This window comes from Pteropus alecto, unplaced genomic scaffold (genome assembly GCF_000325575.1).
Source record: "Pteropus alecto unplaced genomic scaffold, ASM32557v1 scaffold164, whole genome shotgun sequence".
NCBI lineage: Eukaryota > Metazoa > Chordata > Mammalia > Chiroptera > Pteropodidae > Pteropus > Pteropus alecto.
In genome coordinates, this window is record NW_006439568.1 from 23,241,692 (window position 1) to 23,265,822 (window position 24,131).

A 24,131-nucleotide genomic window follows, 5' to 3' on the forward strand; every position below is an offset into this window, starting at 1 on the left:
ATTATAATTTACCATAGCTTATTTTATCTATTGTTAATTTTTTATTTAATGTTTAAAACATTTACTCTTTTCTAAAAATATAATTGCATAGTCCGCCCTTATCTAGTTTCACTTACCTCAATTTCAGTTACCCACGGTCAACCGTGGTCCGAAATATTAAATGAAAATTCCAGAAATAAAGAATTCATACGTTTTAAATTTTGCGCTGCTCAGAGTAGCTCTTGCCGATGTAGCCGTACTGAGATGTAGCTCTTTCCGATGTAGCCGTACTGAATCATTCCTTGGCACAGTGTATGGAGGTGGGGAACAGGGGAGAGGGGGCGACACAGACACAGAGACAGACATGCCACATTCATATAACTTTCATTACAGTATATTGTTCTGTAATATTTTGTTAATCTTTTACTGTACCTAATTTATAAATTAAACTTCATCATAGGTATGTATGTATGGGAAAAAACATAGTATGTACAGTTGACCCTTCAACAACACAGAAGTTAGGGGTGTCAACACCCTGCACAATCGAAAGTCCATGTATAACTTTTGACACGCCCCCCAAAACTTTACTACAGTTATTCCTCTTTATCTGTGGGGGTCTGGTTTCAGGACCCCCATAGATACCAAAATTTGTGGATGCTCAAGTCCTCTATATAAAGTGTTGTAGATCAGTGCATACAGTCAGCTCTCCACATTCTCGGACTCCCAACCTTGAATTGAAAACAGTACAGGTATTTATTGAAAAAAATCTGCTATAGGTAAACCCGCGTTGTTCAAGGGCCAGCTGTATAGGGTTTGGTGCTATCTGCGGTTGCAGGCATCCACTGGGGTTTTGGAATGTATCTTCCATGGATAGGGGGAAACTGCTGCATTACTTTAAATAAGATTTTTACAGAACCAACATTTAATTGTATGTTATTTCCAAGGTTTGGGGAGTAGTGCTTTTTGCTTTAATGATGAGTGTGGATTCTCCTGTGAATATTTGAATGAGACTGACTTTTTTCTACCCCTTCTGTGCTCCATTCAACTTTTTAGTCTATCTGACAGAGTTTAAAATGTTTAGTTTAATAGCGTAGGTGTATCTTGCCTAATTTATTCATACTGGTTTTCTGTTCAGAAGTATTCAGGCTATTCTCACATTCTAAACTCACTACTGCCTCTATCTTTGCTGGTGTTGTTCTCTTCCACTCCTTTGCCTCATTATAATCTTAATTTCTTCTTAATATGAATAGCTGTAGTAGATGCCTGCTGTTATTACTTTGTTTGGACCACCGTTCTCTTTCCCCAGTGCCAGTATATAACCGGTTTCCCAAGTTTAGTTCATAATCTGGTATTTTATGCAATCTTCCCTCACTTGTTGTAAGTAGATACATGAAGTAAGCTGTTGAGTTTCTACTTGTTTCTCTCAGAGGTTGAGCATTTTTAATAAATGACTCGAGTTAAGATAAAGAAAGCATGTTTTTCAAATTTGCAGATATAAAGAAGAAATGAGGGATAGTAAATGTTATTAAATGGCAGAATACGGAAAATCTTGCAGGATGAAGCAATAGGTTGTATCCAAGAAGATAAAATTAAACATATATTAGGTTTGAATAGTTTCCTAGCCTCACTCCCAGAGAAAGAAGATAGGTAGAGCAGTCAGTCTTGGGCAGAGACATGGATTAACATCATCAATATTAAAAGCATTTAGGGGTTTTGGTTGACAATTCTATATGCAGAAAAGTTAATGTGATCTAGGGTCGCTCATAGACATATTGTATTATTTTGTGGATAATATGTAGATTTGACTTAACTGACATAAAGTGAATGAATAAACATTGTAGGCCCATTTTGTGTTAATGTTTATGTTCCAGGGCACTTAAAATTGCATTTCTTTAGAATAAGAAGCACTTACATTGAGTAAATTTCTGATAGCATACTCTATTGTCAAAAGTTTTAAAAAGGTAGATGCTTTAAAGATATGTTCTAGGATATATTCCTTTTTATGTAGTTCAGTTCAAGATATTTCCTTCCTTATGCTTTTCCTGATCTCATCAATTGTGCTAGATGGCTAGCACTCCATTAACCCGTACGTGGGGCCACATATGCCTCCTTCACCAACACAGCCACATATGCCTCCTTCACCATCACCTGTGTGAGCTCTTCCCTCAGGGTGGCTTGGTCCCTTGCCTGCCTTTTATAGTTCTGTGCTAGAGACAGTGCTGCTGTTTTTTCCTTCTTAATCACCAGCTAACCACTGCAGAGAATATCAACTTTGTTAAAGAAACTTTGTGGATTTGTTATTACTGAATTATTTTTTATATATATTAGCTTTTTTTCTGTATTATTCTAGATGTTGATTTTAGTATAGTGTTCAAAGTTAGACCCACATTACTGAATACCACAGATGGTAGAAAATGCTCTTTAATCTATAGCTGTTGGCTACTTTTTAATACAGGATGGTGATGGTCTGGTTTTTCATTTTATCTAAAGAAATCACCTTTACTCATTAAATGCCTTCTATTCCCATTCTGTTTCAGTAATGACTTGATTGATTGTGTCACCTGTGCAGTAGTTGAAAATGGATCTGAGTACACAATTTCAGGACTTCCCTGCCTCCTTGTAGATCATTTAGCCGTATGTAAGTGATTTAACAGTCATGCAGTCAGGATTTTCAGAGTAAATAATTTCCATCTCCATTACTGTATCTTCGTATTTATGAACACTTGCAGGAACATAATATTCTTCAGTTAAATTTATACAAGTTAAAAAAAATCAGGCTAAAAATAAATACAGTTTTAAAAATCAGGCTAATTTAAACCTTTAGAGACTTCTATTTTTATAATGGCGAATGAATAGTTTTTAATTTAAAATACTTGCTATTCATAAAGTGTAAATGTAGCGAGGAATTGAGTTTTTTTGTAAGAGTGCAATCTGATTTCAAAGTATTTTATGTAAATTTTAACTTACATAAGCTTTTTGTTTTTTAACATATATATATATTAGTGAGTAGAGTGCAAAAGAAATAATAAAACAAATCTCTACATAATAGACTATAAGAAAATGATGAGCGCCAACTCCTGATAAGGTATTAAAAAATTATTACTTCTTTAGTTATGAGTATTTTTTCCTATCACGTAATAGTTTAGATTGATTTAGGATTACAAATACTCTTTTTATGCATGCATGTATCAACTAAATCAAAAGTTTTATTTACTAATTTATAACTGTGATAAATAAAAAAAATTGATTTTAAAAGAATCTTACATTTTTAGGCAATATGCATACTCCATGTTAGCAGCTCCAGAATAAGACATTTGAGCTGGTGGGGAAAACCATTCTCATGCAGGAGTGCTGTCCTCACTTTCACCAGAAAATGTACTTAAATTAAAATTTCCAAGTGTGAGAAATCTGAAAGGAATGAAAAATGCTAGTCATTAAGTTTAGGGTGTTGGTAGTGTTGCCCAGAATGAAGCTCAGGCCTCATGTTCTGTAGCCACTGTGTGACCTACCCAAAGGCATCAGTGTGTTCTTCTCTCTTTTTTTCCTTCTCTCACCTTCCCTTTCCTGCTGTCCCTTCCCCTGCCCTCCCCTCCCCTGCCATCCTCTCTTCTCCTATCCCATCCTCTCCCCCCTCCCCCCTGCCCCCTTAACTAATTGGCCCATGTTTAGTTTACCGAATGTCATCTGGACTCAGTAAAAAGCAAGTGACCTGCATTGAATTAGTGTAATTGTAATACAAACAGAATATCGCATAGTTTTGGTCTTATACAGGAAAAGAGAAAGTTGGAAAGATTTTTCTGTTTGATAAATAGAAACTGAAGATATGGGGATCCAGACCTGGTTCATACTTGATTTTACCTTTCATGTCTTTTTGTAAGATCAGTATTTGGACTTTTAGGCATTTTTCTCCTATAAAAAAATATTGGTTTCCCTTTGAAATTTACTATGAAAGAAGTTTTTTTTTTTTAAATGTTACAAATGAAGTATATTAAGTCATGGATCTAATTCCTCTTTAATCTTAGAAAGTTAGCATTGTCCAAAACGAAAGTACTTTCCTGCACTACTAGGGTTGTCAGGAACTTGGCATATTATTTTGCTTTTATCATGACTAATATTGCAAGGCCCCTTCAAATGCTATTTTATTAATTTTTTTATAGTTTATATTTATTACATTCTGTTTCAGAGAGGCAATAGTTACATTTGCCAAGGGAAAAAAGAGCTGAAGAATTTTGATGTCATTTTAATCATATGTTTAAAATTTTAACCATGTGACTTCGATCTTACGATTTAATCACTTAATTTGATTTTGAAAGTGTCATTTTAAAACGGAGTTACTTGGCAATCTGAAATTCATATTCTGCATAATTTACATGCTTATATTAGGAGGCTACTGAAGGTCAAGGACAATAGCTGTAGACGGGTTAGGTTTTCCTATCATAATTTCAGAGAACTTTGTACTTTTTGTCTTTAATGTTTATTTATTGAAATGTTTGTGATTTCGTTTTGTTCGATGTCTGTCCTCTCCACTAGATTGCATATCTCAAGGGAGCAAGCACTGGGTCTTGCCTTTTATATCTGGTATTCTTCAGTTCCTAACATAATGCCTGGCGTATAATAGGCAATAAATATTAGTTAAATAATGTAAAAATGAATAAGGAAATTATTTTGATTAGTATTTAATTAAAAAATCTATTATCTAAACAACAATCACGTACTGAACAATCTAGTAATTGTTAATATAGTGTAATTGCAATGGTAGAATCCTGGCTCTTGTATTTGCTGGTTTTATCACCTAGGGCAAATTTGACCTCTCCATATCTCATTTTTTTCCATATGTAAAGTGAGAATAATTATAGTCTTTATCCTGAGTTGTTATGAGGATTAAATGAAATGATTAATGTAAAATCCTTGGGAAATGCCCTACAAATGTTGGTTGATATTAGATCATTGTTGTTCTTTTACTATTTTAGAGGTACTCTGGAATCATGGAAGGAATGCGTGGCTTTATTAGAGTGAGTTTTATTAGAGAAACCTTCAAAGAATAGGTAATGTTCTAAAAACATATTGAAAGATGAGTAATTAGACAATGGCTCATGGGCAAAGGGATCTATCTGTAAGCCATGCCAAGAAGTTTGTACTTTATTTTGTATGTGTTGGGGAAAGACTGGTTTGAAGTAGGGGCCGATATGCAGTGCAGATTTATATTTTAGAAAGTCTGTTTTGCAAGTAGTATGGAAGAAATACACCAGAGCCAGATAGAGCTGGCAAGTGGATTATTGTGACCTAAAATGATATGTCCGTTTTTTATTGTCTTTGAGTAAAAATTGATATAAAAATTAAGTAATTATATAGATAATAGTAATTCTCTTCATTATCATATTTTATTATAATTAATAATTGCAGATAGCACTTATTGCTTACCATATACCATGAGCTTTAATATTTATCTCACTTAATCCTTATAGAGTTACTGTAAGGTAGTTTCTCTCAAGATGTGGTCCCTAGACCAGCAGTATCAGGATCTTCTGAGCACTTGTTAGACATGCAAGTTCTTGGGCCCCATTTCAGGCCTATTGAATCTGAAACTCATTGGCTGGGGTTCAGCAATCTGCATTTTTAACAGGCTTCCAAGGAATTCTGATACATCGTATCAAAGAAACTTTGCTATATGTATGTATTTTTACAAATGAGAAAATTGTGTTTAGTGATGTTAAGGGGTAAGATGTTCTAATAATATATTATTAATCCTCTAGATTTTATTATATTAAAAATAGTTTATTGAGTTTCTGATCAGTAAACTTGTTTTCTCCTACTCCTATTCTAAAATTAAGAATATTTTCTTATAGAAAATATGTTGTCTTTAGATTAATTTAGTGAACCAAAAATATTCTGTATCTGTATCTGTAGAGAGGCAATATAGCTTTATGATTAAGAACATCAGTTTTAGAATTACACTGTCTGGGTTCATTTTCCAGCTCTATCCTTTCTTTGCTGAATATTCAAGGACAAATTATTTAACCTCTCTATTGCCTCTGTTTTCTGATATGCAAAATGGAGTAATAATCTGCATTGTGTTTTTATGAGGATTAAAAGAAATAATTTTTGTAAAGCTACTTAGACTTGCGATATACATTGTCTACATAGGATAGCTATAATACAACAGAATTATTACTATATGTAATATGTAAGTGCATCAAAAATTACATAACAAAATATTTAAAAAATAGTGCTAAGATAGCTTAAGCACAGGATGTTTACCATTAAAAAAATATTGGTTAAATGGCTTTTATGCACCAGAACTTTAAGGGCTCATTTTTCTCTCTCCTGGTTTTAGTAGAAGGGCATTCTTCTTTCTTTCTTGTCTCCCATCCTCTACCCATCACTCACCTCCTTTCTGTTATGGAACTTTATAGGCTAGGTTCTTTGTATATTAAAAAACAAATTTCCTTTGAGCTCATACTGCTCTTGACTTGCTGCCCTGCCTCACACCCTCCTTTCAGAGCCATCTGTGAAAAGACTGATGGATACTTGCCGTCTCCGTTTCCTCACTTCTCTCCCATTTACCCCTGAATAGACTTTAGCTGTTTTTTCCCCACCACTCTGCTGAAATTGTTCAGTTTTACTTCTGTTTGGCATTGGTAACCATTTTCTTTTTCTGAAATCTCTTTCTTCATTTGATTTCTAGGATAACCTCTATCTCCTGGGTTTCATCTGTGTCTTGAGCTCTAGTCTCCTTTCTAGTTATCTACTTAGATAATTATCTTTTCTGTGCTGTCATGAGACACTTCAAATCTATTTTCTCTGCTTTTCCCATCAGGCTTGTTTTACCTTTGTATTTTCTCTCTTGGTTAATGGCACTACAGTCCATCCAGTTGACACATTGAAAATCTGGAGAGCATCCTCCCTCTGTTCAATCTTTCACCAGTAATCAGTCATAAAGTCCTGTTGATACTGCCTCCTAAATTTCTTGCAATTTCTTTCCTTCCTGTCCAACTCCTCTGCCACTGAGCTAATTCAAGTTCTTATTCACCAGTTCCCATCCATGTTACTTCCTTACTGTCTCTCAAATACAATCCCTTCTTTCCATATGCATCTTTATCTCCTTATTTCAGACCTCATAATTTTTCTTGTGAATTTCTGTAGTCTCCTGTCTTAATAGTGTTCAGTTTCACCCCCTCTTTCTCCAAACTATCCTTCATGATACTGCTAGATTGATCATTCTAAAATGAAACAGATTATATTACTCCCTTAACATCGTCCCATTAAAAAGCAATTTTTTTCATTTGTCTCTGTGTTAAGAGCCAAACTCTTAGGGTGTTATATAAAACCCTGGCCTCTGCCTGGCTCTTTAGTCATCTGTCCCTCTTTTTTAAGCCTTACTATTAGTTGTAGATACTTTAGGTTCTTACCCCTGCCCTCTACTCAGTGTTACTTCTCTCCATCTGCATTTTCTCTCATCTCTCTTCTACACAGTCTAACCAGGGACCTTTCCCTCTGGGCTCCCCTAGCACCCTGTACACTCCAAGATCATAGTATTGATCTTACACTACTATAGTTTCTTTGACTTTTTCACTAGATCATGAATTTATCAACAGCAGCATGTGGAACTTCTGTTTTGTGTCTTCATTGTGTAATACAATGGTTTGTGACAGTAGGTACAAAATAAATGGTTAATACATATACATAAAAATTTTGAGTACATAATTTTTATTTGCATTTTTTAATAACTAGGAAGGTTGAGGTGGATATGTATCTATTATATGTCACTGAATTTGGAAAAACCTTGAAAGGATAGAAGAGCATTCTCTCTCTTTTATCAGTTAACAGCTTGAGTGCTACCATGTGTTCAGCCTTGGGTGAGATACTGCATGAATGAAATCAAAAGAAAGAAAAGGGAAAGACGTGTGTTATAATTTTCTTTTTGACAAAATATTTCTTTAAATAATCCATTTCATACTCATAATTCATCATGTTTTATTTTTAGTCTACTTTAATTTTAGGGAAACAAAATAGAAATCCTTTAGGTTAACATCTAAAATGCTAATTTTGAACTTTACTGAGTATAGCATGGCACTAGTCCAATACAATCTGTTAAAAATTTTCCTCTGGGTCAGATCTAAGTTGAGAAGAATGAGGTAACTTTAATGTGAACCCAGATTGTACTTCAGTCTTTCTCTCCAGTGAGTTGCCAGATTCACAATTCCATTTGTATCTGGAATTGGGGAAGCTGAGTTTAACATGGATTTTTGCCAACGATAGCAAATCTGGGCACGATAGTCTTGTTCTCTGTGCTTAATTATATAGTTTTATTATAAAGTTCTTCACATGTTTACTTGGAGGCACCTCTCATATATACTTTATTCTTTTGCTAGTTAATCATTTACTGTCAAGTCTTTTCTGAGAAGGCCAAGCTTACATTTTTATGCATTACCATTAGCTATTCAGATCTGCCTTTTTGCTAGATTTATAAATTTTAAAGCTATGCAGGTATATTAGGGTCATTACAAATAAATCTCTTTTTAGAAATTGAAAATCTTAGTGAAGCTGAGAGACTGAGTTTGTTACATATTAATTCATCCCATATTTATTGAGTGCCTGCTCTGATATATTTTAGGCACTAGGATATAGCAGTGAATGAAACAAAGTCCCAACCTTTTAGGTGCTTATAGTAGGGGAGAGAATAAATTACACACATAAAGCTATAACATATCAGGTGCTGATAACTGCTATAAAGAAAAAATAAAGCTAGATAAGAGGGATATAGCATGATAGGAGTATTTGTGATTATATATAGGGTGGCCAAGAAAAGCCTGTCTGATAAGGTGACTTTTATTAGAGATTTATAGGAGGCAAGTAAATGATCCATGCAGATTTCTGGCACAAAAGTGTTCTAGTCAGAAGAAATTGATGTGATAGTGTGTTTGGTGTTTAAGTCAGTGGTCCTCAAACTTTTTGGCACCAGGGACCGGTGCTCCAATGAGAATCTAATGCCTGATGATCTGAGGTGGAGCTGAGGCGGTGATGCTAGTGCTGGGGAGCGGCTGCAAATACAGATGAAGCTTTGCTCACTTGCCTGCCACTTACCTCCTGCTGTGTGGCCTGGTTCCTAACAGGCCACGGACACCAGTCTGTGGCCCGAGGGTTGGGGACCCCTGGTTTAAGTAACAGTGAGGAAGTTTATATGGCTGGAGCTAGGTAAGAAGGGGAGAGAAGTAGAAGATGAAGTCAGACAAATAGCAGAAGATCACATCACTTAGAGCCTTAATAAACCATGGTGAGCTCTTTAGCTTCCACTGTGAGACAGAAAGCCATTGGAGGGTTTGGAGTACAGGATTGATATGGTCTGACATATGATTTAAAAGGCTTATTCTTTGCTGAGAAAGGATTGTAGCAGGGCAAGGATAGAAGTAAGGTGAACAGTGAAGAGGTTACTTCTTCAGTAGATTAGGTGCGATGTTGGTGACTTGGACCAGGGTGGTGTAAAGGTAGAGGTGTTCAGAGGCAGTAAGATAATAGATATATTTTGTATGGTATGTGAATTATGTCTCAAGCTGTTATATAATAACTGATAAATGAAGTTGGAAGGATTTAAAAATAATGAAATAATACTATTGTCACCTCTGTTTTTTAATGATACTCTTAAGATTTGAGTCCAAGCCACATAGCCATTCAGAGGTAGAGCTGAGACAGAAGCTTTTCTGTTTTCCTCTCTATCTTTTCTCTCTACATTCTATACTCTTACATTCTTTTATTTAACGTTTATTGAGAATCTGCTGTATACTAAACATTGTAACCAAGGGTATAAAATATATTTGGAGCTATAATCATCTGGATTTGGTGACCAAGTGACTGAAGTTTCCAGTGTGGGAGGCTGATTGGGTGGTGATTGCAAGAGAGAGAAGGACTCCAGGAGGAGCAGATTTGGTAAGAGCAAGAAAATCTCTCATCTCCCACATAGGCTCCCATGTGGTCTTTGTCTTTTCCTAGTTAATATTGCTTTAAAAGAATAGCTTATGCGCATTGCCTTTACTTTGTTACTATACATATACTTTCTTTTAAATGTATTTAAATTTGTTTCTTTATATTTATCAGACATCACTTATTGCCAAATTCAGTGGCCTCATATCAGCCCTCATCTTACCCATGTGCCCCTAAAGCAGAGTCCTTTTCCTGTATAGGACCAGATGGTAAATATTTTAGTCTTTTCAGGTCATATGGTCTCTGTTGCAACCACTCAACTCTGCAGCCATAGACAGTATATAAAAGAAGGAGCATGGCTGTATTCTAATAAAACTTTATTCACCAAGACAGGTGACTGACCAGATTTGGTATGTGAGCTAAAGTTTTTCTGATCTCTGTTCTCAAGCATTTAGTTATTTAGTTGTATTTTTACCTTTTTGCGGGGAGAGGGGATGAGTTTCTCTTCTTCAGTGATACTTTTTTCCTTTTTCTCTTATTTAATGGAACCTCTTCCTGTAGTCATGTCTTCAAGTCATTCTATTCATGACTATTTTCTTGCTTTATATTTAGGTTTCTCTCCAGGCTTTTAGGTTGTGGGCCCTCTTTCTCTACTTCTCACAGGAAATAACTGAGGCCGAAGGGTTCTACTAGTAGAATGCCCTTGACCTGATAGATGGCTATGATACAATGTTTCAGGATCGATAGTTTCCTAATGTAACCATTCTGCTGTCTTCAGTCTCCCACTCCAGCATGCATGGAGGCCTGCACATCTGAAAAATGCCTTTAAATTAGAGTGTGTTCGCAGCTGCTGTGGGTGCCTTTTCTATGGTTTACTGCCTAAGGAAAGTTAGAGGAATGATGGACTTCTCCCTTAAGGGAGGTACTGAAAAGGAGCTCTTTGTGGGAAAACGACTGCACATGCTCCTTTTTCTTTTTCACAACTTCAGAACAGGGGGAAAAGCAAATTTCCTTGCCCTGAATTATCCCTTTACACTCTGCCCGAATTTTTGCCGAGTAGATTTATTTGGATTTATAAGTGAAATACCTTGGGAGGTATAAGGATAAGTAAGAGTTATTATTCATCCTTGCCTTAATATGGAGTGGATTAATCAGGTTGCCTTTCTATTATTGAACTGAATCGTACTCAACAATCAAAGTTTTGATGGGTGACAGGGAGAGAAGAAAAGTTAGGAAAATAAGAGAAACACGGAATTTAGGGCTTTTTCTGGAGGGTATAGGGAGCAAACGGCCTGGGTTTTAGGGCTTGTAGAGGAGGGGTTGGAAGAGAAAAGGGAACTCTGAAGGTGGGCAAGGCAAATGTCATTTTGAAAACCTGCCTGCTTTTCAGATCCTTGCCCTTCTTTGCTACCTTTCTTTATCTTTATCTATAATGATGAAGAGGAGAGTGTGTGTGTGTGTGCGTGTGTGTGCGTGTGTGTGTGTGTGTGTGTGTGTGTGTGTGTGTGTGTGTGTGTGTTGGGAAAGGGACAGGAGAAGAGGCATGAAGGAAAAACCAGGGGTGGTTTGTCAGTAACTCTCACATTAGCAATAAGTAATTTGACTTGTCTAATGATGTGCTGTTTAGTTAGTAACAGATCAGGACTATTTAGTTGTGTTTACTTTTATTTCATGTTTTTCTGCTGTGTTAAGTATGAGAAGTAACTGCCGACTTTCATTCTTAACTCTTTTCCCGTTTGCCCTGAGATAACTCGTGGATTACGGTACTAACCCTACCCCCAAAGTTTGCCATGAAATCTTGCTTTTATTATTATTTTCACATCTCTCTAGTATATCGATAGTCTTTGGAAACAAATGACATCATTCTATTTATAGCATTCTATTTTTAGTAGTTTGATCACTGAAAATGTCAAATCCTAGAAAACAGCATTCCTATGTCAACCGCACTTTTTTTTTTTTCCTAAATGGAAAAAGTGTTTAACAGTCTTCTCAGGAGGTTTTGATTCTAATTTCCCATCTTTCTATCTTCTTGCTTTCTTAAAATTTAATTGATCTTCAACTTCAGGCCATTTACTGTATTTTTCCTCTCATTTTCTAGCTTGACAGTTTGCTCTCCTGTCTAGCCGAGACTCTGCCCTATCACTTGACCCCCTTTCTTGTCTTTTGGCTAGAGAGAGAAGGCTGTTGTTGAGGCTCCTTTTATTCGTACTGTTGGCTTTTTCTGATTGTTGACTTCTGCAGCTTCATGTCTGAGATATATGAAGCAAATAAAAACGAAAATCAAAAAACAAAACACACAAACCAGGACCTCACCACTGATGTTTCTTGGGCCTCAAGGTCCTTATCTGGTCTGCTTTCTTTCTACCTTTAGAGTCTTTAGGTTTGTCTTATAAATCATGTCTGTGGATTTTAGTTGTACTTAGTGGATAGAGAAAGTATATCTACTCCATCTTCTGGAAGCAGAAGTTACACATAATTTTTAAATGGCAATGGCTTTCTAGTTAATGGAATTTTAGGTAAAATATAAAACAGTGCGATCTCTCTCCCTCCCTCCCTGCTTTTCTCTCTCTCTCTGCCGTAAAGGAAACTGGTTTGTGTTGCCTAGGGAGCTGGCTACTGAATGAATTTTCATAGTGTCCCCCCTTTATTTATGAACCCTGGGTCTCTAAAAATGGTGTGTTTTTTATACTAGTGCTAAAGTTCTAAGAGTAATGGCGGTTTGGAAGTAGATACTGTGGGTCCATACTGTTTGCTTCATATAGTGATTTGACCCTGGCTACATCTTAGACTCATGTAGAGCGTTAAAAAAAATACATACATAGGCACTTTCTAGATCAGATTCTTTGAGCTGGGTCCCGGGGATGATTCTAATACGTAGCCAGTGGTGAAAACAGTTGGCTGAGTGTTTGGCATTGGTGGTTGCTTGTGCATTTTAAGATTTCCTTAAAGAATATGGAACTAGAAACCGATACATGAATATTTTCATCATTTTCATTAATTTTTGGTAGATGCTGATGAGTTATTTATTTGACTCTCATGTTTGACCTAAGCAGTAGATTAAAGCACTTTTTTTCTAGGCAAGGTTGAAGAACTATGTGGACAAATTTTTTTTACCTTCTAAAACACCATTTAATTCTTAAATTGTCAAACTGAATTCCTGAGATCTGTTGTTTCCGAGTACAGATTTTCTACATTTTCATTTGTGTTTCTTGTTTTGTTCTTCATATATCTTTTGTTAATTAATTTTAGTTTTCTTTGATCGTAATTTATATTGATTTCATTCTGTAATACCTATTTTTGTTAAATTGATTTGTACTGGACATTATACAGTTTTGGGGCCAGAGCCTCATTTATTGTGTGGCACTTCTGTTATTTTAGGACTAGCTTATTGTTTTATTCAGTCACAGGAACTTTATGTTGACCGTTGTTTGTTCAGCTTTTATCTAGTTCTTAGTATCCATTTGGGTTCATAGGCCTTTGTGTAAGCATCTGCCTGAGTTTTGCAATCTCCATTAGATATGATTGTGGATTGAGTGACATGCTGTTTATAATCAGCATTACCTTTTTACATTTTGCTGTGTTTTGATTACTTGATTGTCACAGATTCTGTGATAACCTAGTCTTTGCATTTTGATGGTCAGCCTTTACATTTTGCTGTGTTTTGATTACTTGATTAATTGTCACAGATTCTGTGATAACCTAGTCTTTGCATTTTGATGGTCAGCTGTGACATCCTTTTTTTGTTCTAGTCAGGATGATTTTATTCCAAACAGTAATTTTGAGGTTGGCGTGTCCGTAGGTACTAGACTTGGGTACTAGTACCGTAGGTAGTAGACGTGGGTAACTGGAGTCTTTGCCCAGAGCTTGTGCATTACAAAGTTCCTACTCCGGCCTTGCTCTGGCCCTGCTACATTCCTATGCCAGAGCCTGTGCTGTCCTTTCCTACATCGTGCTCTGGGTACCCAAGATCCCAGAATTCCCTGTTCAGGTGGCCTTGAGCCTGTGCAGGCATCTTTTCTGGGATCATCCTCATGAGGGGTAGACAAGAGACAGCTATTGCAGGGCTGGCTAGTGGTGGTGGTAGGCCATTGAAATGTGGCTAAGATGTGTGTTCTGGGGTGTTCATGAGTCAGGTGGGAAGTTAAGCCATGGATACAGGCCTCTCTTTTTTTGCCCTAGGCCCCACAAATGGTAGCAGTGGACTGGGTATGACAGGAATGGGTGCTATTGGTTTACTTTGGATTGATTTGAATTATTGTTGTATTGTGGTAAAGGTATTACTGCTGTTTCATATAGTGGTTTTATCTTTTAATAGCATTTCATATTCTTGTAAACTTCATGTCCTGGAAACTATTACCAAGTAAGAGAAAACTGCTAATGATTAGAATTAATTTATTTCTCTAATCTTAGTTAAATTTATAGGAAGTGACATTTCATAAATCTTTGTATAGAATTTACTTTTTCCTCCTTTTTGTAATCATATTGTTTGTTTCTGTATTGGAACATTTTAGTACATTCCAGATAATTATTTGGTTGGGAGTATTGATTTCTCCTTCTGCCTTTTAAAGCTCTGATGTAATTTGCTTTTATTTCTACAGTAATTTATTTTCAAAGTTTTCTTCTAGCTTCTGGATTTCAGCATGCTTCTGAAATTGTTTTGATACTGCATGCGGTTAATTTGGCTAAGATGTATCAACTGTTTCTAACATTTTATCTTTCCTTAAGTTTTTTGAATGTACGAGCCAGTTAATCAGCCTTGTTGTTTAATATGTTTTATTTATGTTTTATAGTAAATCTTCCGTTTTCTCTAAACTTTTATTGTTGGTCCAATATTCATTCATTCACAATAGTCTTACATTTCATTTTTTTACAATGTGTAAATATTTATTATATGGTACTTATTTTATAGCTAATGCAGAGTAGAGTATATACTATACCATATTATGGGTGAGATATTTAAATAGCTGAGGTAAAAATTTTATGTTTTTAAATAGCAGCCAAATAATACTCCTTTTTAGAGGAGGTACCATATTATTTAAAATGCCCAGTATTATTTAAAAATTAAGCATTAAAGGTCCTTATCTCCAAACTTACTTAACATTTATAAATATTATTGATTTTTTTTTTTTTTGGCTGGGTACAGTGAACTTTATTGATGGTGTGTGACAAGGTAGGGTTCTCTGAGCCCCTCCCCTTCTTCAGGAGGTCTGGGATGGAACTTGGAGGGCAGGTGATTCTCAGTGTGTTGGGGGATCAGTTTGGGGCAAGTACTCCCTAGTAGCTGAGGGCCTCTCTTCCTCTCACTGGGACTGGTGGTCCAGGGGACTCTTACTCCTTGGAGGCCAGGTGGACCATATGGTCCGTCACCCTGTTGCTGAAGCCAAATTCATTGTCATACCAGGAAATGAGCTTGACAAAGTTGTCACTGAGAGCAGTGCCAGCCCCCCAGATTTGAAGGTGGAAGAGTACATGTCACCGTTAAAGTCGCAGGAAACAACCTGGTCCTCAGTATAGCCCAGGATGCCCTTACAGGGCCCTTTGATGCCTGCTTCACCACTTTCGTCATGTCATATTTGGCAGCTTTCTCCAGGTGGCAGGTCAGATCCACAACTAACACTTTGGAGTTAGGGTCATAGAAGGCCATGCCAGTAATCTTCTCATTAGCTCAGGGATGACCTTGACCACAGCCTTGGCAGTGCCAGTAGAAGTAGGGATGATGCTCTGGGCAGCTCCTCAGCCATCATGCCACAACTTCCCAGAGGGGCCATCCACGGTCCTTTGGATAGTAGTGATGGCATGGACTGTGGTCATGAGTCCCTCCACAATGCCAAAGTTGTCACGGATGACCTTGACCACGGGGGCGGGGGGCAATCAATTGGTGGTATAGGAGGCATTACTGACAACGTTGAGAGATTTGTCATACTTCTCATGGTTCACATCCGTCGCAGACATGGGGGCCATCCTAAGAAGGGGCAGAAATGATGACCATCTTAACTCCACCCTGCAAGTAAGCCCTAGCATTCTGCTAGGTAGTGAAGACAACAGTGGACTACACAACATACTCAGCACCAGCATCACCCCATTTAATGCCGGTGAGATCTCACTCTTGGGAGATGGTGATGGGCTTTCCAATGATGAGAGGCTTCCCATTCTCAGCTTTGGCTGTGCCTTTGAACTTGCCGTGGGTGAAATCATACTGGAACATGTAGACCATGTAGTTGAGGTCAATGAAGGGTCATCGATGGCAACAGTATCCACTTCGCCAGAGTTAAAAGCAGCCCTGGTGACCAGCACCCAATACAGCCAAATCTGTTCACTCTGACCTTTACCATGACCTTCACTATCGTGTCTCGGGGTCATGGCTGGCTCTGTGCAAGAGGATGCAGCTGCCTGTCGAATGAGAGGAGCAGCAATACTCTTGATTTTTAGTCACAACTCTTGGTAAAGCCTTTTTCTCATCACATTATTTTGAGGATATATGACCTAATCTGCTCTGTTACTGGCAGGGAACTCTTCTTTTGCCAATGTAGAAATTTAGGTTATTAATGAAGTATTATGAACGTAATGTTTCAGGAAAGTGTATATTCTCTGAGGAAAGTCAGTTGACTATCCAGAGAAAGTCACAGGGAATAGCATTCATCATTCAAAACTGATCTATCAGCACAGTAAATTTTGTTTGTTTGTTTGTTTATTTATGCCTGCAGCACCTGGTATTCCTAGGCGGTCTTCCATCCAAGTACTAACCAGGCCCGACCCTGCTTAGCTTCCAATATCAGACAAGATCGGGCACGTTCAGAGTGGCATGGCTGTAGACACAGCACAATAAATATGAAACTATCTCACAGGTTGGACTTAAATTAACAAAGTTCACTGGTATACAAACCAGAATTCCAATTTATTCCTTTAAAAAAGATATTTAATTCTCATGCAAACAGGAATCATTTGATTGTTGGTTCTCAGTTTTACTTGAGAACCCAAATTTTTGTCAGAAGGCTACCAGGCGAACCAGAATAAGGCAGTTATTTGGATGATCTTATCGGCTGCTGTCATCAAGCTGTGATTATCTTTGTCTACCTTATGAATTTACTTGTTGTGAGAACCAGATACATTCTTCAGTGAGCCAGGGCGTCTTTTCTTAGTATTGGAGACACACTACCAATTTCATTTTTCTAGATTTCTCTTTGATGTTTTATACACCGTTTTCTTTCAGCTTTTTTCAGATATAATAAAAAATATGGTTACTTGGGGGAAAAGCATACTCTAAATTATATCTATGTTACCATTTCAAATATGTAAAAAAAATTCTAAACATAATAACGATTAAAAGTACACATTGAAAAGTGAAACAAGTTTGACTTCGTTGTGGTGCTATTTGTTGGTGGACATATGTAAAATAGGAGAAAGTACTTGTATTAGTTTTTATAATTTACATTCACTATAGAATGGCAGTTTTTAAACTTTTGAATCTGAGCACCCCTTTCCACTCTTAAAAATTGAGGACCCAAAGAGCTTTTGTTTAGGTGGGTTCTATTTATTAATATATGCCATATTAAATATTAAAAGTGAGAAAAGTTTAAATGTGTTTATTAATTCATTTAACAATAACAATTTAATTACATGTTAAAATAAATAATATATTTTTATTAAAATAACTTTTCTCCCAAAAAATATAATGAGTGGTTGACCTAGTGGAAGATAGTCGAATGTCGTTTCTGCATTCATTGTTTCGATTGAAGTACATGTAGTTAGAAAAGGGAGAGGCGTATTTTAATCATTTTTTTTTCCTGATAATTGTGGATATTCTTCTCTGATATTACACTGAAACAGTGGTAGACTACATTTCTCATCATTCCTTTCATACCCAAGATCTGGCTGTTAGATTAAAAGTGTTATGTTGGACTTTTAGGAAGGCTGGCTAGAGAGCTGACTAAAACCCTACCTATATTGCTGGTCCCCCTACCTCCTCCCTGCTGTCTGGTGAGGATGTGGTTGCTAGTGTTCGAGCAGCCATCTTAGATAACTTGGAAAGTGAGGCAACATTCCAATGGCACTGATATTCTAATTCAATCATTGTGTATTTATTAGTTCATATGTTTCTATAAAGAACAGCTTTTCTTAAACTCTCCGTTTAAAGACTATCACTACAGACTAATTGATTTTAATTTTATTCAGTATGTTATAATCAGTTATAGTCATTATTACGATCGTGATGATGCTCAGTTATCTTAAAGTTTGGCTAGTCTTGTGTCCTTTTGACATGTTCTCTTAATCTTTGAGTGCTTCCATACTTTATGGTCCTACAAGATGCCCCAGGCTCTTTTGTAGTTTCCCCATCCCAGCCCTGAATTAAGTTGTTTCTTCAAGGAGCACACGTTTCTTTTAGTGGGGAGTAACATTTTACAGACTAAGATCTGGGGAACAGGTGTGCTCATTGCTGTAGATTTTCCCTGTCATTCGATGTGTCTGGTGCCGGGAATTGATGTTTTGTGCAGGGAATTGATTGCTTCTCATTGATTTCTCAGATCCTTTGAGCCAGTTATAACTCATCCATTTACTTTTCTGTTTCCAAAATTTTATTGCTATCATATATGCTACTGTCCCTCTCTCTTTGGAATGTAAGTAAGCCTCCTTAAGAATTTTATAAAAAATTCTTAATGTGCTTATTTAGTAGGATTTTTGGAATGGAATTGAGGGTAATTGGTATGTTTAAGTTACCATATTTAACTAGAAGTCTTTATATCAACACTCAAAATAAATTTAATTTTTTTATTGCACAAGTAACTATGCTTAATGTTGTGGGGGATACAGACTTCATAGACACTGTCTCTTCAAGTAGTTCCTTGTTATCCAGGACATTTAGAATGACTTTATAACTAATTGGAGTACAAGTTAAAATATTGAAGGTGCTAAAATTGAGGCATATGGAGTGCTAGTATTTGCCTTGTATTTCGTGTTCTAGAATGGTGGTGCTCAGTGGCTGCATGTTAGAAACTTGGGAGACAAAAAATACTGTGCCTGGTCCTTACTTCAGATCAGTTAAATCAGAATCTTTTGTGGGTGGAGCTGAGTTCTACAGGTTATGAACTTCTTTTGACATGACTCAATTAATCTTGAAGTGATCCCTTTCTTTAAGGGCCAATAAGATACTCCAGGCTCACCTTGTAATTTCCCTGCCCCACACCTGAAAGAAGTCTATTTCTCTCATAGACCCCATAGTATTTTCAGACCTCACACCTTTGAACATGGCTGTTCTTTTTTCTGTGCTTCATTAATTCACTCATTCTTCAGGACTCAGCTCAAGTCTCATTTTTCTTCAGACAGCAATTTGAGCTAAGCCATAATGCCCATTGTTCAATTCTATTTTAGCACTTACACTATTTCTTTGAAATTATTTGGTGTACATTGTCCTAGCCCTAAGCTTCTTGAAGAGGTTCTTTTATTGCAGGTATGGATACATTTTATGTGCTCAGAAAAGTCAGTTGAACTGATTACTACACTCAGGAATTCTAACTTGGGAGATCTGAGGGAGAGTGGAATGATAAAGATCCATAAGTGATGGCTCTTGTTCACTTTTGATTTCTTCTGTAGCCATGTTTTATGAATATTTTTGAATTCTCTTAAAGGGACATTTTCAGTTTTGAAAGATGGTTAAGATTTTATTGAATACGATAAAAAGTATTGAGATTTAAATTATGCTTGTGTGAAAGGTGGCTGTAGGGGCAGACTGGAATAGGCAGTAACTTAAGTAATGCTTTTATTTATTTTTTGAATTAAATGTATTGGGGTGACATTGGTTCATAAAACTATATAGGTTTCAAGTATAGAATTCTATAATACATTGTTTGTATATTGCATTGTGTTTTCACCACCCAAGGTCAAGTCTCCTTCCCTTAACATATATTTGAACTCCCTTTATCCTTTACTATTCTCCCTACCCCACTTTCCTTTTGGCAGCCACCATAATGTTGTCTGTGTTTTTGTTTGTTTGTCTTGTTTGTTGCTTTCAGTTTTATATCCTATATATGGGTGAAATGTGAAATCAGATGGTTCTTGACTTTTTTTGACTGACTTATTTCACTTAGTGTGATATTCTCAAGACCCATCTCTGGTGTCCTTCAATAGGTGAATGGATAAAGAAGATGTGGTACACATATACAATGGAATATTACTCAGCCATAAGAAAAGATGAAATACTGCCATTTGCGACAAGCAATGCTTTTAAGTGAAGCCTTTGTTCCATTACAGATACAATTTTTAAAAGTTGACTATACAGTGGGCCTTATAATACATTTTTAAAATTGAATCTTATGCAGTCTCATAGTTGTAAATTGCTATTCTGAGTTTTTGAGATTCTGTACCATCTTTCAATCTTTATTGCTGCATACTTGTCATTTTTATGAGAAGTAACCATTCCGTACTATTAACTTTATATTCTTACTTTCACTAAGTATTTTACATGTGTTAACTCATTTAAACTACCCTATGAGGTAGGTACCATTATTATTCTCACTTTTCAAATGTGAAAGAGGACATAGAGAAGTAAAATAGGTCAGATAGCTAGCTACTCATAATGGTGGTGTTATTGTACCCAGTGCCATCTAGAGCTCAGATTCTAGAGCTGGTTCTCTTATTCACTTTGGACTGCCAGGGCACCAGCTGCACTCCTTTGAATTTGGTCCCTAGGCAGGCAAATTGGTCTTTATTGGCTAGATTAATGATTACTGAAGTTCCTGCAACTGGAGTGAATTGTGAGGTCATACTTAAGATACTTTAACCCTGTGCTTACTGTAGAAACTGCGCTCTTGAGCAATTTTCACTGTAAATTTTACTATTCTCTTAAAAATGTCTATTTCAAATTTGCTTTTGAGGGAGTGGTGATAAAAATTTAGATTTATATTTTTATATTAACATCTAAGCAGGCCTTTTACACTTGGTTTTACTCAAGAGACCAAGAAGCGATTGGTTGGCCTTTTGATATCCTCCCCTCACCTCTGTCTCCTTTCCATCTCACAATTTAATACTTGTCTACCTAGGTCTTAACTACTACATTGCTAGGCAATCAGAGTGCCAGAGTCTTTTAGACCCAAAAAGGAACCCGAAAAATATCTAGACCCACTTCTTCACTTATATGAAAAAATTGAGGGTGCACAGTGAGAGGGTGATTTGGGACTTCATCCTGTTACTTTGACCTGGGCCAAGTGTTGGCTTCGTTCCATTATACTGTTTGCTGTCTTATTTATAAGTCTTTTAAAAATTACTTTTACTATATATTCTTTTCAGAAATTATATATATATATATTTTTTTGACTTAATAGTTTGCTACCTATTATATTTTCTCTCAGGAAACAGCTATGTTTGTTTAGTTTTTGAAGTTTTTTAAAGTGCTTTTCATCCTTTATCTCATTTATTTGTTACGAAGATAACCTTTTGCTCATACACCTGAGGTTCTTGAGTAGTGGCACAGATTTCCTTGTTATTCCGGTATGTTCATTGTTTCTGCGCATTCACAAATCCTTAACTTCAGAGACATGCGTTGACTCACTCCACTGAGATTATAAAGTTCAGGTATTGCAGTTTCCCAGCTCTAGCTCTTTCCACAACTTCTGGGTGCTCCTGGAGTCTAAGGCATGAAATTCCAGGCATGAAGATAATTAGTTGTTTTGAAACATTTACATTTTTTGGCTTCTTAAGACAAATTGTGATCAGAGAAGTTCTTTTTATAACTTAATCAGAGGTTCAATATGTAGTTAAGCAACACATTGTGTAGAAACAAATACAAGGATAATCATAGCATTTATTGTACTAACATTCTTAAATCAAAATGGTGTTAGAGATAAGATAAATTATATGGCTGTAATGGGCATCCATGTGATTTGGTTGGTGACAAGGAAGGGAGTGAATTGTTAGTCTAAGGCTAACCAGTGATTGCCAGACTTTCTATAGCAGAGGCCTATTACCTAATCAACTCATGCAAAATCTGGAGATTCTTAAGAGGATCCTCTGTGATTCATGATTAGGTTAAATTAGTTGAAAAAAGTAAAGTCTGTGAGAAAATCTGTCAGTTTGTTATTGATTATCTAACCTAAAAAAAATGGAAATAGAAGGTATAGTGGGTTTCCTGGAGACTTTAAAGTCTCTACATTTTTGTAGATCATATGTTAAGACTCATTTGAACTGTATGCAGTTCTGTGCTTGTTTGAGAATAGGATGTGAATATTTTAGGATCACTTTATGATAGTACTGTGTAAATAAGAGTTAGAGTTAAGCTTTTTATCCTTGAGTTTCTAATAGCTACTGCTGAGGCAAGCCTTATATGTTAAGATTATCTGAAGATAAGACAGCAACTCATTGTCTCAAAGTTCAAAGGAGAGCATTAGCTTCAAGGACATAAATCACTGTGTTGTTATCCATCAGTTTGTAACAGAAGTGCAGATGAACAACATTTATCTAGACAATCTAGTATCATTTACCTGCCCTTTGAGGTCTGTCTGTGTAGGGGCTTATGTAGGTGCTTTGCACTGTTTTGTAGAGCTGTCTGAGGTGAATTAGGTTATTTACAGAAGCATATTTTCTAGCACTCCGTTGCTGTCTGTTTGTTTTTCTCTGTTTGTTTTTTCCCCCACAGGTTGACTATGAGCTCTGTGAGTCCGAGAAATCTATCATATTTTAACATCTGTTATAGCAGGGCTTACATAGTTAGATACTTAAAGAGACCATCAGAAAAAGTAGATAATTGAGCCAGGCTAGGTGGGGCCCATCTGAAAAGGAGAACATACATCTTGGGTAAAATCAGTCTAAATCCATCAGATTCTTACCTTATGGGAATGTAAGCGCCATGTTGCCCAAACAAAATAATATCTACTGATGCTGTTTGGCCTGTAGCCGATCAGTTTGCTACTTCTTTATTAGAACATAGTTCTGAACACACAGGAAGTACTTGATAAATACTTGTCATTTGATAGATGCTTATTGTCATAAAATTAGCTGCACTCCTTGTGAAGGACTGTCTTAAATATAATACCTGTAATATGATGTAAGATGTATAAGACCTTCTGTTAAAGGATTTTTCCTTTTTGAAGAAGACGAATCCAATATTAAAGAGATTAACTCTTACCCCAGAATCAATAGACTTGGATATTGAATCTTCAATGCTTTGTCCACAGAAAATCCTTTGGATCACTTCCAAGTAAGAAACCTGTGGTAACACATTGTAGTGAATTGCTGCATATTCCAAGGGCTTTCAAAAGAATGATATAGTGAATTGTTAGAATACTTGTGTGCTTTTTGAAATTAAAGTGTATATTTTTTATTTCTTGAATTCTGGAGTAATCATTCATTCTTCCTTTTTTCTACCCTTCCCAAACAATGTCGTTAGGATGTACTTTTGGTTCTTTCTTTGTAGTATTTCATACCTCATTTCTTTCATTTCCTTCCTGTAGATACTATCTTAGTCGAATTCTTTATTTTTCATCTTGGGGCATCAACGCTAGCCTCTAACTGCTTTTTTTAGTTCTATATTTGGAGTGTTTCCAGGTTTTTAATTAAAAAAAAAAATCTACTTTTGGGGTCATAAACTCTGATTAAAAGCAAAAATAAACATAAACACACACCGGAAAAAATAACTTCTTTCAGTTGTACACTTTCTTGCTGATGAAACTCCACATTCTACATTCCCTTTCTAATCTGTCATTTTGTAGTCCCTTTCAGGGCAACCAGCTTGTTCTCTGCTCCTCCCATCAGCCTTATTCCTTGCTTTCGCTTTTCCTTATGCTATTTCTTCTAAGGGGAATGACCTCTCTTCTTTATGCCTTATATCATTTCTTCTTCTATTGTACTATTCTTTAATTCTTTTACTGCTTGTTCTTTTATTACCAGACTAGGTTACAAGTAGTAATTGTATTTCCTGCTGCATCTCTGAGCTCCATATAGTGCCTAACACCATACTTTGCAGTGAGTACTCAACAGATATTTCTGATCTTGATTATTACTTTTTATTTTCCCTCATTTAAGTTTTTTTAATTGTGGTAAAATTTATGCAACATAAAATTAACCATTTTAACCATTTTCAAGTGTACAGTTCTGTAAAATCAAGTACATTCACATTGCTGTACAACAGTCACCACTATCTGTCTCCAGGATATTTTCAACTTCCCCAGCTGAAACTCTGTGCACTAACTTCCCAATGCCCCCTCGTTCTACAACCTCTGACAACCACCATTTTATATACTCTCTAT

At 36.2% G+C, this 24,131-nt stretch overlaps 1 protein-coding gene and 2 pseudogenes across 4 annotated transcripts in view; 1 reads left to right on the forward strand and 2 right to left on the reverse strand.

The window, feature by feature from the left end:
- Positions 1-24,131, forward strand: part of STK3 (serine/threonine kinase 3) — a 281,612-nt gene that overhangs the window by 128,782 nt on the left and 128,699 nt on the right. The window lies entirely within an intron of this gene.
- Positions 15,226-16,229, reverse strand: LOC102896548 (annotated as a pseudogene).
- On the reverse strand, positions 16,593-16,711 carry LOC112483615 (annotated as a pseudogene).